General features: G+C 37.5%; 1 non-coding gene across 1 annotated transcript; it reads right to left on the reverse strand.

Annotated features, from left to right (window-relative positions):
- Positions 1-3,945: 3,945 nt before the first annotated feature.
- LOC115272833 lies at positions 3,946-4,052 on the reverse strand. The gene has a single exon (XR_003900489.1). It is a non-coding gene; the product is annotated as a U6 spliceosomal RNA (small nuclear RNA).
- Between the last annotated feature and the right edge of the window lie 11,530 nt (positions 4,053-15,582).

Raw genomic sequence — 15,582 nt, forward strand, 5'->3', positions numbered from 1 at the left:
TTACATTCCCACCAACAGTGTAGGAGGGTGCCTGTCTCTTCACACCCTCGCCAGCATCTATAGTCTTTTGATTTGTTCATTTTAGCGACTCTGACCGGTGTGAGGTGGTACCTCAGTGTGGTTTTGATTTGAATTTCCCTGATAATGAGTGGTGCTGAGCCTCGTTTCATGTGCCTGTTGGCCATCTGGATGTCCTCTTTGGAGAAGTGTCTGTTCATGCCTTCTGCCCATTTCTTCACTGGATCATTCATTTTTCGTGTATGTAGTTTAGTGAGCTCCTTGTATATTTTAGATACTAGCCCTTTATCTGATATGCCATTTGCAACTATCTTTTCCCATTCTGTTGGTTGCCTATTAGTTTTTTTGATTGTTTCCTTTGCCTTGCAGAAGCTTTTTATCCTGATGAGGCAACATTTTTCTAGATATGTCCCTTAAGACAAGGGAAACAAAAGCAAAAATAAATGATTGGGACTACATGAAAATAAAAAGGTTTACACAGTAAAGGAAACCATCAAAAGGCAAACTATCAAGTGGGAGAAGGTTTTGCAAATGATATATTTAATATCTGAAAACTATAAAGAACTTATATAATTCATCACCAAAAAACCCTAAACAATCTAACTCAAAAATGGACAAGGGACTCAAATAGACATTTCCCCAAAGAAGATATCCAAGTGGCCAGCAGATACATGAAAAAATGCTCAACATCACTCATTATCAGGGAAATGCAAATCAAAACCACCATGAGGTATCTCCTGTCAGAATGGCTAAAAACATAAAAAATAAAAAATAAGAAATAACAGGTGTTGGCGAGGATGTAGAGAAAAAGGAACCCTCATACACTGTGAGTGTGCAAATGTGAACTGGTGCAGCCATGGTGGAAAATAATACAGAGGTTCCTCAAAAAATTAGAAATAGAAATATCATATGATCCAATAATTCTGCTACTGGATATTTACCCAAGGAAAATGAAAAACACTAATTTGACAAGATACAGGCACCCCTGTGTGTATTGCAGCATTGTTTACAATAGCCAAGATATAAAGTTTCCATTGATAGGCAAATAGATAAGAAAGATATGACATAAAATTTGTTTCATTGGAATTTTAACTTTTTAAAATGCATGGTTCAGTGGTATTAGCTAAATTCACATCTTGTACAACCACCACCAGTATTTCCAACATGTTTTTATTACCTCGAACAGGAACTCTATGCCCATTAACAATAACCTTCCATTCTTCCCCTCCTCCATTCTCCTCTTCAGGTCTCCAGAGGTACTGAATCCTACTTTCTGTTTCTATGAGTTTACCTATTCTAAATATTCCATATAAGTGGAATTACACAATATTTGTCCTTGTGTGTCTAGCTTACTTCACTTAGCATGACATCTTCAAGGTTCATCCATGTTGTCGATCGTATCAGTACTTCATTCTTTTTAATGGCTGAATAACATACCTTTGTGTGTATATACCACATTTTGTTTATCCAAGGAAAGGATTTTTGAGAAGAATATTGAATAGATATTGTAGAACAAAGCCTGGAGCCTATCTAACCAGTGTGGGGTTTTACCTCAGAATATCTGGCCATTGAATTGAAGCTGCCGCTCTACTGTGTGTCTTGAATAAATTATTTTGAGCCTCTATCCCTCATCTGTAAATAGGGATAAAGAATCTTGTGCAGATTGTTTAATCATTTGAGATAATCCATGTAAATCACTCAGCATAAATTTTGATACTTAAATAAAAAAGTACACATGAATGTTAGCTATTATTATGGCTTATAAAAATTATTGTTTATGCTTCTTCTTGCTAACACAAAATCAGACAGTCAAAACTTTTTCTAAAACATCTACTGCTAAGGAGAGAAATAAAACTAAGTTGCTTTTTTGTATGTGTTTTCAATCCATTGTTTTTGGGCTTCGAACTTCTGAGGAAAGGAAAAATACTCCCCTCCTGACCAAGAGGAAAACTACCCTGGTCAGTTCAGCCTGATATCCTTTTTAGATGGGGGCATTGCTATGGCCTTACTTTCCAAGTACAAGCCTACACTGTGGAAACACGAAAGAGCCAGCTGGCTAAAGGCAATGTCTGAGTAAAGGGATTAAGATATAGTTCCTGTTGACTCTAACTGGACTCCTCTGCAATGGAAAGTCCGGTTATAGGCTGGGAGGAGGTTATGGTCCTTAGAAAGTAGGCAGACCTGGATTCCAAGACAGTTCTGTTGTTTACAGGTCGAGTTATCTACTTTGCAGGGCTAAGAGAGACTATCCATGTGAGCTACTTCCCAGGGATGCTGCTGGCAAAGGCACTAGCATGGAGCCTCCAAAAGAAGCTGGAATGTAAGATTGAGGTGTCTTGTGGCTTACCATGCTCTCCGGCCTCCCTCTGCACTGGTCATGCTGGACATCTTGGCAGTGGGGGCCTTCATTGTGGTCTTTCGGTCTCACCCTCAGCAAGGAAGGAGCATGACAATTTTCCATCCATGATTGGTTGAGATCCAGTTATTCAGAGTAGAACTTTAAGCCAGCTTGGGCTATCTTGAGATGTAGCTCTGCCCTCTTATACCCAAAAGCATTTTAATTTAGTTGTGAAATTGATTTTTTTGGTGTAAACCTTGTTATAACAAAATGATTTTCACCTACAATTCAGATGCTGTGAGAAATCGGATTTATGTGCTGCACTTCCACTTTGCTCCTGCCACTGCCCAGCTAGGCCATGGGAGTGAGGGCAATCCAGGTAAGAGCTATTTTCTAAACCTATCATGGGCACTCCTAACAGAGGCATATAGGACTTCATTATAATAATGACTATGATTATGATGATCTCTCACACAATACAGGTCATTTAACTCTGTTACTTAAAGTATTCTTTTCAAAAACCTTTTGTGTCTGATATGTGACAGAAGACTAGCCTCCAGATGGGAAACTGGAGCTCGGACATCGATCGCTAACAGATGGCCTAGTTGGGGTCGGGAGTCACTCATCGGACTTCTTATCCAGTGGTCTATTTATTTCCTCCATTATGAGCTGGGCAAAGTGGGAACTCCAGATTTTACTGACTTGGTGGTTTGTGATATGATATGGTTCATTTGACCTCCCTCTGCCTGGAAAGGGGGGCAAATCTGCGATCTCTCTCTCTCTTTCCAAATTTCCAAAGAGGAAGCGTCTCTCAGCCAGAGCAGGAGCTTGAGCCTGGTTTGTAGACAGTGGGGCATATAGGTGGCTCATTGCCATGTGCCCTGGGGCAGCAGTAAATTGCTATTTGCTGATCTCCAAGCCTCTGGCAGAGATAGTGAGGGAGGGCTGGGAAAGTGACATTTCTGTAAATAACCACACCTGGTTCTAAGAGCAGACGGATTGGCATGTCCCTGTAGCCTCATCAATTACCATCAACCTCTTGCAAAAGGAGCCCAGGGGAGAGAATCTCTTCACACTCTTGTGATTATTTATAGCCACCTCATCCTGTCCGCACTCTGGGGGGAGTGCGGTTTGCTCAGCAGCGGCCTCCTTCCAGATGTGTTTATATTCTTCCAGGTCGGTGGAAAGCATCCTTCAGCCCCTCCAGTCCAGGGAGCCGAGGAGATGCCTGACATTAGGACATAAAGAAGATGTGAAAGGGAAGACATGAGCAGGATGGCTGAATTTCTCAGTTAGATTCATGTATCTCCCAGCGTGCGCTGATTGAATAGCCACTTTGCTGCTAAAGGAGGCAATTCAGGCAATTTATGGTTAAATAAACATGCTTTGCAAGCAGGTAGACCTGGATTTAAATCCCATCTCTGCCATCTACAAGCTGTGTGGTTTTGGTTAAGCTTCTACCTCCATTTCCTCATCTGTAAAATAGGATAATAATAGCTCCTCTCAGGGTCATTGTGAGTAACTGAATGCAAAGAGGTACGCGGGGACTTACACAGCAGATGATAGGTATAAGGAGCCTCTTCTTTAATTTTAAATCCGAAAGCTTCATGAATTTGCATGTCATCCTTGTGCAGGGGCTATGCTAATCTCTTCTGTGTCATTCCAATTTTTGTACGTGTGCTGCTGAAGCCAGTACTGGTGCCTATTCTTGTAAGAGAATACTAGATACTGTGTGCGTGTACGCGCGCGCGCGCGCGCGCGCGCGCGCACACACACACACACACACACACACACACACACACACACACACGATTTTGATAGAAACAGACCTCAAGACACAGAGACAATGCTGGCAACATAGGCAGGGACTTTTTGGTGAAAAATTAATGAATGAAACCTGGAGAAGGAAAGAGCTCTATGGTAAGTCCTGGCCAGAGAGAACTTCATGGTGGGAGAGGGATTGAGCCACCCGAGGATCCGAGGTATGTGACGGGAGCAGTGTGCCCACCGCATGACTGGGGCCTGGCAGAACGCCTTAGGCCAGCTTTTAGGAAAAGGTGGTTTCGTCTGGGAAGGTGGCCTGGGCCCAGGGTGCAGTAGCCTCTCCGGTGGAGAGTGTTGTGGGCATACATACTCCGTGTGGAGCATTTGTTAAACGGCCAATCCAGCCCCAGTGAAAAAGAGGATGCCTAGCGTGATATACAGAAAGGATACACTTTGAGTGAGTTATCTGCAGTTAATGGATTTTCCTGCTCAGTTCTCTACTTTTGAAAGGCCCACCTTTACCAACATATAGTCATTACCCAATCTATGAACTTCTTGCAGTAAATAGTTTTTATAACAAATTGAAAGATTCATAAAATTATGCAGAATAGTACAATGATACCCTCATGTACCTATTAACCAGACACAAAATAAACTCACAGCCACTTTTATCTATACCCCTCCCCCTGTCAGAGTGTTTAACACACGTCCCCCAAATAATGTCATCTGTAAATACTTCTGTATGCTTTTGTATATGATAAGAGCTTTTTAAAAGAAGTGTTAACATTACTATCACATTGAAAAAATTAATAAATTCTTAATATAATCGAATATCCAGTGTTCAAATTTCCACAGTTGTCTATTTTTTCCAGTTGAATTAGGATCTAAATAAGATTCACACATTGAAAGTGGTTGATATTTCTCTTTCTCTCTGCAATTTGTAGATTTCCCTGCCTTTCTTTTTATTCCCTTATATTTCATTTGTTGAAGAGACCAGGTCATTTCTTATTTTCTAGCCAGGAGTGCATCCCTCTGGCATCATTTACCATGCTCCTTTGTCCCTATATTTCCCATAAAATGGCAGCTAGACCTAGTGACTTGGCTGATTCAGATTTCTTTCTTTCTTTGTAAGACTACGTTGAAAGTATTGTCATGTGTTCTATCAGCCAGCACACAGGACTGGTTCTCTCTTTTTTGTGATGTAACAGTCAATAATCATTGTTTAGGTTCATGGTTTCATTTGGGGATTTGCAAAATGGTGGCTTTCCAATTCCTGGTCATTTATTACATGGACTATTTCTATAGAGAGAACTCTTTCCTCATCAACTATTTAGTTAACTTATGAAATAGTTTAATCAGAAAAAAATAGGTTGAATGTTTGATTCTTTCCCTCTACTTACCTACATTCAGAATAGTGGGTTGGTTCCCTTAAATTCTCCAGGGGTGACCAATGTGATTTTTGTTTTATGGTATCATTAGGAAGGAACTTATGGATTGAAACATATGGAATATGTTCTTCTCTTTTGTGCTGAGTTTTTCGTCTCTGGCCAGTGAAAGTGAACATCTTTCTTGAGTTGCTTCCTGAGTTCTGACATGACCATGTCCCCAGTCATCATTTTCTGGAAACAAAAGGTGTCCAAACTTGGAAATGGAAATCTCTCGTAGAGAGAAAGTATATTATGAGTTTATACTAATACTTTCAACCCAAATTTAAGATTACAGGGCTTTACATAACCCTTAAATTTTATTTTGAATATTTTCCTCTTATGCTAAAAGTCTTGGTTCTTAATGCCAATAGTGTAATTGCTTATTTGCTTTATCTTATTATATAGATTTTAGAAAAATCATATCAAAATAGGATTACTGAAAATAGTTTTTAGGAACTATTATATTTTCAAACCATTTAAAATAAATACCTCTGCATCATTGGGCTATCATCTCCATGCACAGTTAGGTCCATTTATTTTATTTTGCTTTTGTTTTAGGAATTGTTCTTTTCATTCTGATTTAACACTCTTTATAATCACCTAAAACAATTTCATGGCTCATTTTCCTAGAAGTAGGCCTCTTGGGTCAAATCTAAAAAAACTACACTCGCAGCGAGCAATGTGTATTATATAGAATCGTCAATTCACTATGTTGCTCACCTGAAACTAATATAACATTGTCAGCTATATGCTTCAAGAAAAAAATAATAAAATAAAAAGCATGGTATTATTCACAGAATAATAACTTCTATCCCAAACTCCGTTTTTCCCCCTTGCCCTTTAGCCAACATTTTATTTACTTAATGATTTTTCCTACTGTAATTTTCTACATAAATAAAACCATATCTGAATCATACATATGTGTGTGTATGTGTGTGTGTGTGTGTGTGTGTGTGTGTGTACAGACTATATTCTGGAGCTCATGCCATAGTTATATACAGAGATAGTCTGCATTCGTTTCTATGGCTGCCTAGTATCTCACTATTTGGACATACCATAGTTTCTCCAGTAGACTCCTATTGATTTGGATTTTTTGCTGTTCCAGAACAAGTGTCCATATTTTTGTGTTTCTGTCAGTGTTTCTTTAGGACAGATGCCTAGAAGTAGGCTTCCTGGGTCAAAGGGTCAGAGTGCATATATTACTTTGCTAAAAATTGCCAAATTTCCCTCTAGGATTTGTACCAGCAGTGATGAGAGTGCTTGTTTTCTCAAAGCCTGGCCAAATGAATACTCATCAATTTTTTGGATTTTTGCCACACAGTATGCTAGTGTGTTTTTAATTTACCATTTTCTTATTATGTGCACAATGAAGATCATTTCATGTAGATAAGGGCATTTGTATTTAGTTTTCTATGAATTGTCTGTATATATCCCTAGCATTTTTTTTCTCTATAGCATTATTGGTCTTCCATTCTTTCTTTTTGTTTTTAAGTTTATTTATTTTGAGAGAGAGAGAGAGAGAGAGAGAGAGAGAGAGAGAGACTTGTGAGTACACACAAGTGAGTAGGGGAGGGGCAGAGAGAGACAGGGAGAGAACGAATCCCACGTAGGCTCTGTGCTGTCAGTGCAGAGCCCAACTTTAGCTCAATCTCATGACTGTGACATCATGACCGGAGCAGAAATCTAGAGTCGGATGCCTAACTGGCTGAGCCACCTCATTCTTTCTTTTTTAAGGTTCTTTATATATTGTGAATATTAAACTTCTATTTATGATAAAAATTGATAAATGTCCTCCAGTTTGTTATTTGTCTCTTTACTTTCCTTATGGTGTTTTTATGCCATGTAAGTTAAATTTTTTTTCTCATTTTATGTAATAAATTCCTTAATCTTTTCCCTTATGGCTTCTAAATATTGAGTCAGAGGTATGAAGTTTCCCTCACTCATGGATTATAGAATAATTTTTCTATACCTGTATGGACTCACTTAATACATTTAATTTTCTAATCTACTTGGAATTTATCTTGGTATGTGGTTTGGGGAATGAGTGCAATTTTATCTTTTTACCTATGCTATTCAGTTAGCCCCATGCCTTTGATTAAAAAAAAAAGTCATCATTTTCCCCACTAACTTGAGATTCTTCCTTTATAATATACCAAATTTCCAAATGCAATTGGATCAATTTCTGGATTTGCTATTTTGTTCACTGGGTTATGCATGTTACACCACCACATTTTTAATTAGAGATATTAGAGTGTGTTTCAGTATATCACAATACCATCCCTTTCCCATTTCTCTCTCGCTCTCTTTTCAGGCTTTTCCCTCTTGGCTATTCTTGCTTGTCTGTTCTTCCAAATGAATTTTACAAAAAAAAAAAGATATAGTTCCAGAAAGAAACTTACTCATATTTTTGTTGAATTATATTGAATTTATGAACTGTATGAAATGTTATGAACTTATGTTGACCTAAAATTTCTGATATTGAGTCTTCCTGTCTACGAATGTGGTATATCTTTTTGTTATTCAAAGTTATTTTTGTGCATTTTTGAATTATTCTATAATTATTCTTTCTCTAGGTCCTGGACATTTCTTGCTAAATTTACACCTGGGTATTTAATTTTATTTAGTTTTCACAAAGGTAGTTTTCTTTTTCAATATAAACTGATTTTTGTGTATATCTAGAAAGATCTGATTTTTATACATTAATTTTATAACCTATTATACTAAATTATTCTTTTATAGTTGTTTTCCAGTACTGTAGTAATTTGGATTTTTCTAGATACATACTTATATAATTATTAGCTCTATTAATATGATGGATAATATTAATGAATTTTAGATTATTGAATCTATTCTACTTGGCCATGATGAATGTTTTAATGTCCTGTTGGATTCCGTTTGCTAATTATTGATATTTATAAGATAAATTGGTTTGTAGTTTTCTTTTATTGGTACAGTCATTTTTAGGTTCAGATAGATGTTATACTCACTTCATATAATGATTTTTAAACGCAGAATTTCTCCTAGAAACAGCCTGGGCCTGGGACATTTTTGTGGGAGATTTTGTTTTTCTACTTCCTCTATTTCTTCTGTGATATTTTATAGGTTTGGACTTTCTGTCTCCACTGGGATTGATTTTGACAAACTGTATTTGCTAGAAAATTATCTATTTCATCTACTTTCCCACAATTTATTTGCAAAGAATTATACAAAGTCAACTTTTATCTTTAAAAAAGTGCTTAGTTTGGTTATTTCCTTCTTTTCATTTCTAATTTTATGTATATAAAATCCCCCTTTTTTTCTCAATTACATCAGCTAACATTTTTTATATTATGTTCTTTTTTCAAATAATTAACTTTTAGATGTATTTATTAGTTCTATTTTTTCTATTTTTAAGTCGTATCTTTAAAAACAATTTTTTTAAACATTTTATTAATTTTTGAGAGACAGAGTGAGGCAGTGTGATCAGGGGAGGGTCAGAGAGAGAGAGGGAGACACAGAATCTGAAGTGGGCTCCAGGCTCTGGGCTGTCAGCACAGAGCCCGACCTGCGGCTGGAACCCATGAACCATGAGATCATGACCTGAGCTGAAGTCAGGTGCTTAACCGACTGAGCCACTCAGGCGCCCCAAGTCGTATCTTTTTTAAGGTATAATTAACTTACTGTGAAAGTCATTATGGGTACAGTTTGATGATTTTTGACAAGGTAGACATGCAACAAAACACTAATGAAGATAGAAAACAATTCTATCACTCTAGAAAGTGTCTTCCCCCTCTTTTCCAGACAACTTCCTACTGCCTCCCAGAGTAACAGTTTTGTAATATATATCACCATGGTATAGTTTTTCCAGTTTTCAAGTATACTATTGTATAGTATATGCTATACAGTACATGCTATTTTGTGTCTGGCTTCTTGTACTTAATTTATGTTTTAAGATTCACACATGTTCTTCAATGTATCAGTAATATGTTCTTTTTATGGGTGGTATTCTATATTAGATATACCACAATTTATGCATTCATTTGCTGATGAATTTATTTTATTCCATTTTGGGGATATAAGAATAAAAATGCCATTCAAAATTAAACTACTGGGAGTACACCAAAATAGAAAGCTTTTGCATGGTCAAAGAAACCATCAACAAAACCAAAATGAAGTGATTGAATAGGAAAAGATACTTGCAAATGATATTTTTGAAAAGTTAATATCCAAAATATATAAAGAACTTGTGTAGCTCAACCCCAAAACAAAATCCAATTAAAAAATCCAGTTAAAAATGGGCACGACACATGAATAGACATTTTTCCAAAGAAGACATACAGATGGCCAAAAGACACATAAAAAGATGCTCAACATCACTAATCATCAGGGAAATGCAAATCCAAACCACAGTGTCACCTCCCCCCTGTCAGAATGGATAAAATAAAAAAACACAAGAAGTAAGTGTTGTGGAGAACATGGAGAAAAAGAAACCTTTGTGCACTTGGGAATGCAGGCTGGTGCAGCCACTGTGGAAAACAGTATGGAAGTTTCTCAAAAAATTAAAAATAGCATTACCATATGACCCAGTAATTCCATTATGAGATATTTACTCAGAGAAAACAAAAATACTAATTTAAAAAGGTATATGGGCCCCTATGTTTATTGGCACATTGTTTATAGTAGCCCAGATATGGAAGCAACTCAAGTGTCCATCTATAGATGAAGGGATAAAGAAGGTGTGGTATATATATATATATATGGATATATATGGATGGATGTCGAACGTGTAATGCTAAGTGAAATAAGTCAGTCAGAGAAGGACAAGTGCCATATGATTTTATTCATATGTGGAATTTAAGAAACAAAATAAATGAACACAGAAAAAAGAGACAAACAACAATACAGATTTTTAACTGTAGAGAACAAACTGGTAGTTGCCAAAGGGGAGATGGGTGGGACATGAGTAAACTAGGTGAAGGTGATTCGGGGTACACTTACCTCCATGAGCACTGAGGAATTGTCGAATCATTATATTGTATAGCTGAAACTCATATAATACCATAAGCTCATTATACTTGAATTAAAAAATAAAATAAGAAAGAATAAAGCTGCTATAAATATTTTTGCACAAGTCTTTTTGTGGATACATGTTTTCATTTTACTTGAGGGCATACGTAAAAGTGGAACAGTTGGCTCATAAGGTAGGAATGTTAACCATTATAAGAAACAGGCAGTTCCACTTGTTATTCACCTAAAGGAAATGAAAACACTAACTCAAAAAGATATCTGCACACCAATGTTCATTGCAGCATTTTTCACAGTAGCCTAGACATGTACGCAACCTGAGTGTCCATGGATGGATGAATAATGGGTAAATAGGTAAAGAAAATGTGATACACACACACACACACACACACACACACACACAGGAATATTATTCTGTTATTAAGCCATAAAAAGAAGGAAATCTTCACGTTTGTGACAACATGAATGGAACTTGAGGGCATTATGCTAAGTAGAGCAAATCAGACAGAGAAAGACAAATACCATATGATCTCACTTACATGTGGAATCTTAAAAAGAAACACAAGGAACTCATACATACAGAGAACAGACTGAGCAGGGGAGGCTTTGAGGGGGTGAAATGGATGAAGATGGTCAAAAGGTGCACATTTTCAGTTATAAAATAAATAAGTCCTGGGGATGTAATGTACATGATGTATACAAATAATAATGTTATATGTCAATTATATCTCAATAAAGTTTTAAAAATAAAAAAATTAAAGAAAAAAGAAACATTATTTTTCAAAAGTGTTGTGCCATTAACAACTACCAGTTTCTCTATATCCTCATTGACAACTGGTATCATCAGTCTTCAGTTTTAGCCATTCAAGTGGATGTGGAGTGATATTTCATTTTGGTTTAATTTTAATTTCTCTGATGACTAATGATGTTGAACATCTTTTCATGTACTTATCAGCCATTTGCGCTTTTTAGTTGAGTTGTCATTTAATTATTTTTTGTAGTTCTTTTTAAAAAATGTTTATGTATTTTGAGAGAGAGTTAGAGAGTGAGCAGTGGACAGGGAGAAAGAGAGGGAGACAGAGAATTCCAAGCAGACTCTGCACTGTCAGCATGGAGCCCAGTGTGGGTCTCTAACTCATGAACCGTGAGATCATGACCTGAGCTGAAATCAAGAGTCAGACACTTAGGCTTTAGGGGAACAATGTTACTTCTATGCCAATAGCTCAAGAATTGTACAGGATAGTCTAGCTGTGGTTCGCGACCACCACAAGAGAGAAGAACGAGGAGCCAAAACCAAAATTGGTATACTTTTAACATTTGGCTCTTGTATCATAAATAAGATCATAGCATTTGTCAAAGAGCAGGTAAATGCTATTCTGTTAATGGTCTTAAGAGCATGTAGCCTTAAACCAGAACAATGGTAACATAGCTGACCCAGGATTGGGTGAGTTACAACACAGAGGGGGGAATGTAAGGATGCAGATCTGATTCGGGTTTCCCCTCTGACCTTGAAGGCCAGCTAACACCATTAACATTTCTGGGGGCGGGCCTAAAGATGGAGGTTAAGACGAGTCACGCCCTACCTGAGGGTCCCAGTGACGCCCTACCTGAGGGTTCTGGGTCCACTCTGTAATTGGTTAAAGTTACCGTCAAGGATGTGATGCTATATTGATTGGACCTCTGTACCTGTGTCACAATTTCCTGTAACTCCCCTTCCCAAACTCATAAAAGCCCTACCCCACCATGCTCAGGGCTCGCTCCACGTGGATCCAGTGTGTTGTTGAAGTCTGTGAGCCCGAGTTTAGGCTGGCCGGGCCTAAATTCGTAATAAAGCCCTTTGCTTTTGCATGCGTGAAAAAAAAAAAAAAAAAGAGAGTCAGACACTTACCTGACTGAGCCACCCAGATGCCCCGATTTGTGATTCTTTACATATTTCTGATACAACTTCTTTGTAAGGTACATGTTTTGCAAATATTTTCTTTTGGTCTGTGACTTTTGATAAGCAGATATTAATTTTGGTGAAGCCCAATTTATTGGTTTTTTTTCATTAATATTTATATTTTATTTTGTTTTCTCTTTAGAAACGTTTTCCCTATCCCTAGGTCATAAGGATATTCTCTTATATTTTCCTCTAGTCTTACTGTTTTAGCACTTTCCTATCTTGAGTTAATCCTTGTATATGGTCTGAGGTTTTTGATTTCGCTTTTTAACATGGATATCCATTGTCTGTTTCATTGAAGAGGCTTTTCTTTCTCTGTTGAAAGGCCTTAACATCTTTGTGAAAAATCAATTGACTATATACATATGGGTCTATTTCCATTTTCTCTAGACATCTATTTGTCTACATTTATACAAATACCACACTGCCTTGATTAATGTCACTTGATAGTAAGTTTTGAAATCAGGCAATGTAAGTCCTATGACTTTGAAAAAAAAGATTTAACAAGATTGTTGTGGCTATTTCAAGCCCTTTGCCTTTCCATTTACATTTTAGAATCAGCTTGTCAATTTCTGTAGAAAAGGCTTCTGGGATTTGGGGGGATTTGTGTGCGTTTGATAGGACTGCCACAAAATACCACAGAGTGGGTGGCTTAAATAGCAGAAATTTATATTCACACAGTTCTGGAGGCTAGAAGTTCAAGGTCAAGGTGTCAGCAGGTTTAGTTTCTCCTTGGCTTACAGATGGCTGGCTCCATGCTGTGTCTTCACGCGGTCTTTCCTCTGTGTGTGGGCACGCTCAGTGTCTGTGTGGTCATATTTCCTCTTTGTAAAGGACACCAGTCAGATTGTGTCAGGGCTCACTCGAATGGCTTTATTTTAACCCAGTCATCTCTTTAAAGACCCTGTTTCCAGATACAGTCACTTTCTGAGGTACTGGGGGTCAGAGCTACAAGATTTGAATTTGGGGCGGCACACAATTTAGTCCGTACCAGGAGTCTATTGGACCTATAGGTCAGCCTTGAGATAAATGACGTCTCCGCAACAGTAAGCCTTCCAATCCATGAGCGTGTTATATCTCTCCATGTATCTGAGCCTTCTTTAATTTCCCAGAGATGTTTTATAACTTTCAGTATACGGGGCTTGCATGTATTTCTTTCAATTTACTCTTAAATGTTTTCTGGTTTTTGATCTTTTCATAAATGGTACTTTTCCGTTTATTTTACAATTGTTTGTGGCTAGTATATAGACATGTGGCTCCATTTTGTATATTGACCTTGTATTCTGAAATGTTGTTAAATTCTCTTATTAATTGGTAGATTTGGGGGGTAGGTATCTGATGTGTGTAATAATTTACTTATTCCTTTCCAAGCTTTATGCTTTTTTCTTCCTTTACTTCCTTGGCTGGGACCTTCAGTACAATGTATAATAGAAGTGGTAGGAGTAGACATCCTTGACTTATTCCTGTTCTTAGAAGAAAAGTGTTCCGTGTTTCATTAAGCATGAGGTTTGTTTTACGTATTTCACATGTACCCTTTTATAACCTTGGTGGCTAGAAGAATGTACCTTTCAGATTTCCAAGTGTGGGGTGCTTAAAGCCTGACAGCTCCAGCAGCTACGTTTTGAATTCCCTCACTTTTTTGTGCTAATGAAAGACTTCCCAAAGACTTCTCCCAGCCAATGCCTAGGAGACGTGGGGTTCCTCTGGTGGGTGACTTCAGCTTGAGGACTCACTTCCTGAAGGCTTTATGTAACTCTCAAAGCTGCACTGGAGTTTCAGAGGCTTCTCTACCACCGACCTTCCACCTCTCCTCCTTCACCTGAAGTCAGATTTGAACCATGATCCAACAAATATTTCATTTTCTCTCAGGACTTCTCATTTCCTCTCACAAGTATTTCCTCTGATAAAGCTCTTGCATGTCTAGTCCTACATTGGTATCTGCTTCTTAGAGAACTCGTACTAACACAGAGACTGAAGAATTAGCTTGCCGACTTTTTTTTTCTTCATCATGAATATGTATTGAATTTTGTGAAAGGATTTTGCTGCATCTACTGAAATGATCATATGATTTTTTCCTTTTTTAAAAAAAATATGGTTACATTGACTGCTTTTTGAAAGTTAAGCCAACCTTGCATTCCTGAGGTGAATTTTAATCGTGAAGCTTATCCTTTTTATATACTGTTTCATCTTGCAGTGTTTTCAAGGGTTTTATGTTTGTGGGGGATACTGATCTGTAATGTCCAGTGTCTTCATAAGCTTTTAGTACCTACCAAGGTTATTCTAGTCCCATAAAATTAGTTTGGAAGTGTTTCCTCCTCTTCTATTTTCTAAGAAAGTTTTTGTAAGATTGGCATTATATCTTTTAAATGTTTTGATAGAATTCACCCAGGCAGCCATCTGGTGCCTGGGGTTTTCTTTGTTTTCCTCTCTGCATTTTTAGTCTTTATTTCTGGCTTATTTATTGTCTGTGGGGATATTTTGCTCATTATTCTCTTTTTTCCTTAAAATAACTTTGTGTGGGATTCAAACACAATTCTGTTCTGTTGATCATGCTTGAAGGGCATGATTTCTCCTATTCACTTTGGAGGGGAGCGTGGGCCAAGATCGTTTTCCTAGTTTCATAGCTCTGGAGTTCACTATTCTGATGTTATTTCAAAGAGTTCGAATATATGGCTTTAATTTATTCTAACATCTGCTGGCTCAGTTACCTTCCCCCAGTTTTATCAGGAACATTTCTTTCCTTTCCCCCTAATACCTTGTCCTACATAAATTAGATTCTATTCTCAGTATTTTCTACTCAATGTAGGCCTTTGTCTTGGGAGGGAGCTCTGGTTAGTTCTAAGAGCTCACGATACCCAGACCGCTCCAGTATTCTCTGATCTTGTGCTCAGAAACTAAAGCATGCAAGACCCCTGCCAGTTATGACTGCTTTCCCCAGATTGTGTTCCCTTTCCCTTGGGAGTATCTGTTGGCAATTTTGGGTTCCCTGAATCTCAGGTTCAACAGAAATCCCTTTGTCTCTCATTTGCTTCCCCCTGTACACTTACTGATGTTACATGGCCTTTGGTGGTATTCATGGTTGTTCCTCGATT

Source organism: Suricata suricatta, chromosome 11 (genome assembly GCF_006229205.1).
Source record: "Suricata suricatta isolate VVHF042 chromosome 11, meerkat_22Aug2017_6uvM2_HiC, whole genome shotgun sequence".
Classification (NCBI taxonomy): Eukaryota; Metazoa; Chordata; class Mammalia; order Carnivora; family Herpestidae; genus Suricata; species Suricata suricatta.